This window comes from Papio anubis, chromosome 9, assembly GCF_008728515.1.
Source record: "Papio anubis isolate 15944 chromosome 9, Panubis1.0, whole genome shotgun sequence".
Taxonomy (NCBI): domain Eukaryota; kingdom Metazoa; phylum Chordata; class Mammalia; order Primates; family Cercopithecidae; genus Papio; species Papio anubis.
The window spans coordinates 50,123,885-50,132,058 of record NC_044984.1 but is presented as its reverse complement, the minus strand read 5'-3'; the positions used below and the strand labels follow the sequence as shown (position 1 = coordinate 50,132,058).

General features: G+C 40.8%; 1 long non-coding RNA gene across 1 annotated transcript in view; it reads right to left on the bottom strand.

Annotated features, from left to right (window-relative positions):
• The window catches only part of LOC116268878, a 3,001-nt gene extending 665 nt beyond the window's left edge, over positions 1–2,336 (bottom strand). Inside the window, exons 1-2 of the long non-coding RNA XR_004176080.1 lie at positions 2,102–2,336; positions 1,619–1,823 (exon numbers count right to left, since the gene is read on the bottom strand). This is a non-coding gene — a long non-coding RNA (uncharacterized LOC116268878). The remainder of the gene's footprint in view (positions 1–1,618; positions 1,824–2,101) is intronic.
• Positions 2,337–8,174: the final 5,838 nt, after the last annotated feature.

The window sequence follows — 8,174 nt, the reverse complement described above, 5'->3', positions numbered from 1 at the left end:
TTTTTTTTTTTTTTTTTTTTTTTTTCTTTTTTGGAATATGTGAGGCTGACTGGGAGATAAAATAGGAGGCTAGGACAGCTGCTCCGGCTGGGGAGGTGGGGTCTAGCCGAGTAAATTGGGCTAGTGCCTCTGTAAGGCGATTTAGGAAGGAAGCCGGGTTCTCATCTGGGTGCTGGATGATTTCCTTTAGTTTATCAAAATTGACCACTTTGTTAGAGGCTGCCTGCATACCGGCCAAGAGACATTGAACCATAATGTCCTTCCTACGGCGGCCAGGCTGCTGCGGTTGGTAATCTCAATCTGGTTCTATGGACAGGACAGCCATCTCTCCTAACAGGACAGTGGCGTCGATTAAATGCCATTGATCTGCATGTTGCCTGGTGGCTGCGAGAATGCACTCTCTTTCCTCTGGGTTAAGAGTGGAAGTAAGAATGACATGTAAGTCATGCCAGGTAAGGTTATATGCTCTGGCCTAGGTATCGAAACTCTTTGGAATATTAGGTGGGGTTGGCTGAGAAGTCGCCAAGTCATTCTTCAGTTTTGGAAAGGTCAGCCAAGGAAAAGGGGACGTGGACTCTAACTACGCCTTTGGCTCCAGCAACTTCTTGGGGTGGGGGAGGGGGCAACAAACTAGCAGGGGAGGTTGGAACAGACTGAGCAGTAGGGTAGGTTAAGACAGGCTGACTGGTAGAGGGGGTTGAGGCAGGCTGACTGGTAGAGGGCTGACTAATGGGGGCCGCTACCGCGGTCTTGGAGCAAGTGTGGATGGAAATGGGAGAGGTAAGAGGAGTGGCTGAGGGAGGAGTGTCGGGCGGGGCAGTTGGAGCTCCATAAGGAGGGGTGAGAGAAGTGGCTGAAGGAGGAGCGTCGGGAGGGGTGGTAGGAAGTCCATAGGGAGGGGGGTTGGAAAGTCGGGAGGGAGGTCGCCTGCCGTCGGCCCCATCTGAAATGGAGGTGGAGTCCTCCTCAGTTGCTGAGGTGGGGGCCAAGGGCCGGGTTTAGGGGTTTAGGCTAACAAGACCTGGGCCATTTAACACTGGGCGCACAGGTCTGGGCGAGAGCGCAAGTCCTAAAAGCCTTGGACATAGATAATTTCTGACCACTTTCCGAGCCTCTGGCAGAAATTAGAGCGATCTAATTAAAATGTTGCGGTCTAAAGTGCCTTCAGGCGGCCGTTGAGACTGGCTGTCAGTCTCAATGTTGAGACTGGCCACGCCACAGTGGAGAGTAAAATCAGTCGCTTTCATTTAAGATCTTGCTGTAATTGTAAAGTTTTGAGATTAGTTAGAAGACACCCTAAAGGGGTGTCTCTAGGTATTTTGGATTGGGGATTTCCCATTGCCTTCTCTCACCTATAGGCGGAAACCGAACTCTACCTGGCTACAAAGCGTCCTTTGGAGCCACTAGAGACCGGGAGGCTCCTGGAGCCGGAATGGAGATTACCTCCAGGCGGACGTCTCCGTCCTGGACGGGTCTCACATGGACTGGAATGGAGTTCCTTTGGGCAGACGTCTCTACCTTTGGGAACTCTCCTGTGAGTCACCTGGTGACCAAAAAACCTTGGGCCTGCGCAGGACTTCTGGCCAAGGAGTATGAGAGGGAGGCAAGAGATACTCACCCCTAGGAGACTTGGAGGTGTGGAAAGCGATGTCTAGGTCCTGGTCTGTCCGCGGCATGAAGGAGGAGGCTCCTCGGACCTTAGGGGGCCCTGAGGAGGGGTCTCCTCCCGGGTTTTTGGCATGCCACAGTGGAGAGGAAAATTAGCCGCTTTCGTTTTAAATCTTGAGCTAGATGTAAGGCTTCCAAGTTTTGGAGGAGACACCCTAAAGAAGTGTTCGTAGAGATTTTCAATTGTGAGGTTCCCATTGTTTAACCACCAGAAATGGAAACCGACCTCATGCAGTGGCAAAGCGTCCTTTGCCGCTGCTGGGGACCGGGGGCTCCTGGAGCCACTAACGGAGAATTGAGGAACTTCAAGACGGACGTCTCTGGGTTGAAGGCCTCACTGCGCCACAGGGTGGCTACGTCCTTGGGCGTACATACGACTCTAGGCCAAGGACACGGAAACGGACGGAGATGGTTAACAAAGGGGAGTACTCACCGAAGAAGAAATTCTCAGAGCGGCACCAGTGGAAAGCTGGAACACTTGTTTGGTGTTCGTGGCTGGTTGGGTTGGGAGCCGGTTCGCTGTGGAGGAGGTTCGTTAGACCCTTAGGGGATGTTGAGGAAGGGTCTCCTCCTGGGTCAGGTTTCGGCACCAACTGTTTTAATTTAAATTAATTTGGCACTAACTGTTTTGATTTAATTTAATGTAACTTAATTTAGGAGAGCTAAGTAATTAAACATGAGGCCAAAGTACATAAGAAAGTGACAGTCTTTTATTGCAAATATGCATACACTCTCGGACGAGGTTCTCTGGTCCTCAGGTGTGGGGGACCAGGGAAGTCGCGCCGGCGCTCTCGGGTGATGTTCTCCGGTCCACAAATGCGGGGGCCGAAGAAGTCACCAAGGCTCTTTCAAACAAGCAAATGCAGAGGGAATTCATCAACATCAGAGCTGTCTTGGAAGAAGTCCCGAAGGGAGTGATAACTACGGAAAAGACCATTACCGGCAACTACAAAAGAAAGACCATTACTGGCATCACACTTAAGTACCTAGACCAGTGACACTATAATACAGCCACACAAACAATGCTGCATGATAACCAGCTAACAACATGATGATGGGATAAAATCTGCATGTATCAATACTATCCTTGAATGTAAATGGGCTAAATGCCTCAATTAAAACCCAATGGTTTGCGATCTTCAAGATACCCATCACACATGCAATGACACCCATAGACTCAAAATAAACGGATGAAGAAAAGTCTAACAAGCAAATGGAAAACATAAAAAGGCAAAGGATGCTATTCTAATTTCAGACAAAACAGACTTTAAATCAAGATAAAAAAATTAAAAGAAGGGCATTACACAATGGTAAAGAGCTTAATTCAACAAGACAACATAACGATCATGAATATATACACACCCAACACAGGAGCACCCAGATTCATAAAGCAAGTTGTTAGAGACCCATGAAGAGACTTAGATAACCAACCAATAATGGTGGGAGACTTTAACACCCCACTGATAGTATTAAATCATGAGGCAGAAAATTAACAAAGATATTCAGGAGCTGAACTCAACATTTGATCAAATGGATCTGATAAACATCTACAGAACTCACTATCCCAAAAGAACAGAATATACATTCTTCTCACCTGTAGATGGCACATACTCCAAAAATGACCACACATTGGGTCTAAAACAATCCTCAATAAATTAAAAAAAAAATCATACCAACCATGATTTCAGACCACAGTGCAGTGAAATAGAAATAAATACTAAGAAAATCACTCAAAACCATAAAATTACGTGGAAATTAAACAACCTGCTCCTAAGTGACTTCTGGGTAAATAATGAAATTAAGGCAGAAATCAAGAAATTCTGTGGAAATAATGAGAAAAAAGATACAACATACCAGAATCTTTGGGACACAGTCAAAGCAATGTTAATAGGGAAGTTTATAGCACTGAATGACCACATCAAAAAGTTAGAAAGATTTCAAATTAACAACCTAACCATCACAAATAGAGAAACTAGAGAAAGAACAAACCAACCCTAATCCCAATGCTAGCAGAAAAAACATAACTAAACCCATTGCTAAACTGAAGGAAATTGAGACATGAAAATCCATACAAAAGATCAATGACTCCAGGAGCTGGTTCTTTGAACGAATTAATAAGATAGACCACTAGCTACAGTAATGAATAAAAGAGAGAAGATCCAAAGAAACACAATCAGAAATGACAAAAGGGACACTACTACTCACCCTACAGAAATACAAAAACCCATCAGAGACTATTATGAACATCTCTATGTGCGCAAGCTTGAAAAGCTAGAAGAACTGGATAAATTCCTGGACACATACAACCTGCAAAGACTGAACCCAGAAGAAATTGAATCCCTGAAGAGAACAACAATGAGCTCTGAATTCGAATCAGTAATAAAAAGACTACCAAGCAGAAAAAGCCCAGGAACAGACAGATTCACAGTTGAATTTTACCAAATGTGTAAGAAAGAGCTGTTACTATTCCTGCTGAAACTATTCCAAATAATTGAGTGGGAAGGACTCCTCTCTAACTTATTCTATGAGGCCAACATCATCCTGATACCAAAACCAACCAGAGACAACAAAAAAATGAAAACTTCAGGTCAATATCCTTGATCAACATAGATGGATAAATACAAAACAAAATACTAGTAAACCAGATCCAGCAGCATATCAAAAAACTAATCCACCACGATCAAGTAGGCTTTATTCCTGGGATGCAACATTGGTTTGACATACACAAATCAATTAATGTGATTCACCACATGAGCAGAACTAAAAACAAAAACTACATTATCATCTCAATAGATGCTGAAAAGGCTTTTGATAAAAATCAACTTCTCTTTACAATCCCTCAACAAACTAAGCAAAGAACACACTTACTTCAAAATAACAACAGCCCTCTATGAAAAACCAACAGCCAATATTATGCTAAATGGGCAAAAGCTGGAAGCATTCCCTTGAAAACAGGAACAAGATAAGGATGCCTTCTTTCACCACTTCTATACCACATAGTAATGGAAGACCTAGCCAGAAAATCAGGCAGGGAAAGAAATAAAAGACATCCAAATAGGAAGAGAGGAAATTAAACTATCTCTGTTTGTAAATGGTATGATTCCATACATAGAAAATGCCATAATCTCTTCCCAAAAGTTCCTTCAGCTGATAACCTGAGCAAAGTTTCAAGATACAAATGCAATATACAAAAATCAGTAGCATTTCTATAAACCAATAATATTCAAGCTGAGAGCAAAAACAAAAACACAATCCCATTCAAAATAGCCACAAAAAGAATAAAGTACCTAAGAATATAGCCCACCAAGGAGGTGAAAGACCTCTGCAATGAGAATTACAAACCACTGCTCAAAGAAATCAGAGATGACACAAATAAATGGAAAACCATTCCATATTAATGGATAGAAAGAATCAATATTTTTTAAATGACCATACTTCTGAAAGCAATTTATAGATTCAATGCTCTTACTATCAAACTACAAATGACATTCTTCATTTCTTCATAGAATTACAACAAACTTATTTTAAAATTCACATGGAACCAAAAAAGAGTCTGAATAGCCCAGGCAATCCTAAGCAAAAAGAATAAATCTGGAGGCATCACATTACCTGACTTCAAACTATACTCCAAGGCTAGAGTAACCAAAATAGCATGGTACTGGTACAAAAACAGATACACAGACCAATGAAACAAAATAGACAGCCCAGAAATAAGCCTGCATAGCTGCAACCATCTGACACATTCAGCATAATCGACAAACATATGCAATGGGAAAAGAACTCAATATTTAATAAATGGTGCTGGGATAACTGGCTAGCCGTATGTAGAAGATTGAAACTAGCCCTCTTCCTTACACCATATACAAAAATCAACCCAAGACAGATTAAATACTTAAATATAACACCTAAAACTATAAAAACCCTGGAAAATCTAGGAAATATCATTCTGGATATAGGACTTAGCAAAGATTTCATGACAAAGATGCCAAAAGAAATTGCAACAAAAGTAAAAACTGACAAATAGGACCTAATTAAACCACTGAACTTCTGCATAGCAAAAGAAACTATCAGTAGAGTTAACAGACAGCCTATAGAATGGGAGAAAATTCTCACAAACTAAGCAGCTGACGAAAGTCTAATATCCAGCATCTGTAAGGAACTTAAACAAACTTACTACTAAAAAACAAACAACCCCATTAAAAAGTGGGCAAAGGACATGAACAGATACTTTTCAAAAGAAGACATACATGTGGCCAACAAGCATAGGAAAAATTGCTCAACATCACTGGAGAAATGCAATTCCATACCACAGTGAGATATCATCTCACACCAGTCAGAATGACTACTATTAAAATGTTAGAAAATAACAGATGGCTGGTGAGACTGTGGAGAGAAGGAAACACTTAAACCTGATTGGTGGGAATGTTAATTAGTTCAAGCATTGTGGAAAGCAGTTTGGCAATTTCTAAAAGAACTTAGAATTACCATTAGACCCAGGGCTCCCATTATTGGATATATATTCAAAGGAATATAAATCATTCTACCATAAAGACACATGCATGCATATGTTCACTGAAGCACTATTCATAGTAGTGTAGACCTCTACATTGCTTAGGTTGCAGAAAAGCAAATAATGTGTGATCTCACGTATAAGTGTGAGCTAAATTTCGAGTACATATGGACACAAAGAAGAAAACAACAGCCACTGACCCTACTTGAGGGTGGAAGGTTGAAGGAGAATGAGGATAAAAAAAAGTACTTATCAGGTACCATGCTTATTACCTGGATAATGAAATAATCTGTACACCAGGCCCCCATAACATTCAATTTACCTGTATAATAAACCTGTACATGTACCCCTTAACCTAAAAGTTAAAATCCTATATTTATCTAAATGAAATAATAAAGCCAGGGGACCAAATAAATATATTTCATCTTACAAAAAAAGAAGAAAAACAATACAAAATAAGATTATAAGGGGATCAGAACATGCTATCCCCACATATGCCACTTTAGCATATTGATTATTTTGAGCCTAAGGCAATTGAGAAAACAGTAGATGCAGGAATAGCTCTTTGACCCTCCACTTTCTACCTAAAAGCAGGGTATAAATTTCCTCTGAGAAAGATGATCTTCCTGTACCAGGAGAGGAGAACGCTCTTATCACTAGAGATGGGGAGGTAACACTGAGATTAATGTGTAAGACAAATTTTATTAAATTGACCCCTGTCTTTTCATTAGTTTCCCCTATACATTTCCTAATCACATTCCCACAATTTATTGCCCCCAGCCTATACTCCTTTTTCTATTTTTTGTCACAACTCCACAATTTATCTCTTTTTATTATAATGGTATATAGGCTTCAAATCTTATTTTTTTCTATTAAGACCTTTATGCACATTTAAAAATTAAAATTTTAACATCAAATAAAATTTGCATACTTTTCTTATGTTAAAAAATAAATTAATTAGACAACTCCCTTGAAGATGTTCCAAAAACTGAAGACAGACACGGATGAAGACAAGAAAACAATACGTGAACAAAATAAAATACATAACCAAAGAAATTGAAATTGTAAAAGAAACCAAATCAAAATTCTGGAGCCATAAATTACAACAGAAATACAAACAACTTGGGCGGAATGAAAAGCAAATTTGTGCAAGCAGACAAACGAATCAGAGAACCTAAAAATAGAACAATTGAAATTAGGAAGTACGAGGAAAAGAGTGAAGTCAGTGAACAGATACTAAAGAATCTGTGAGGCACAATCAAGCAGGTCAACAGGAGCATTGTGTTTATCCCACATGGAGAGCTGGGAAAAGATGGGGACGAAATAATGTTAAAAAAAATAATGGCTAGAAATTTCCCAAGGTTAAGTCATGAACCTACAAATCCAAGAAGCTACATAAAATCTAAGTTGGATAATCTCTAAGAGACCCACATCAAGACATGTTTTTAATAAAACAATTGAAAGCCAAAAATGAGAAAATCTTGAGAGCAGCAAGAGATAAATGTCTCATCACATACAAGGTATCCTCAATTAGACTACCACTCCATTTCTTTTTTTTTTTTTTTTTTTTGAGACGGAGTCTCGCTCTGTCGCCCAGGCTGGAGTGCAGTGGCCAGATCTCAGCTCATTCTCCTGCCTCAGCCTCCCGAGTAGCTGGGACCACAGGCGCCGCCACCTCGCCCGGCTAATTTTTTGTGTTTTTAGTAGAGACGGGGTTTCGCCGTGTTAGCCAGGATGGTCTCGATCTCCTGACCTTGTGATCCGCCCGTCTCGGCCTCCCAAAGTGCTGGGATTACAGGCTTGAGCCACCGCGCCCGGCCTCCATTTCTTATTAGAACCCATGAAGGCAATAGGGAGTAGGTTGATGTACAGTCATACACCATATAACATTTTGATAAATGGCAGACTGCATAAATGATGATTGTCCCATAAGATTAGAATGGAGCTGAGACATTCCTATTGCCTAGCGAACATTGTAGCAATGTTGTAGCACAAT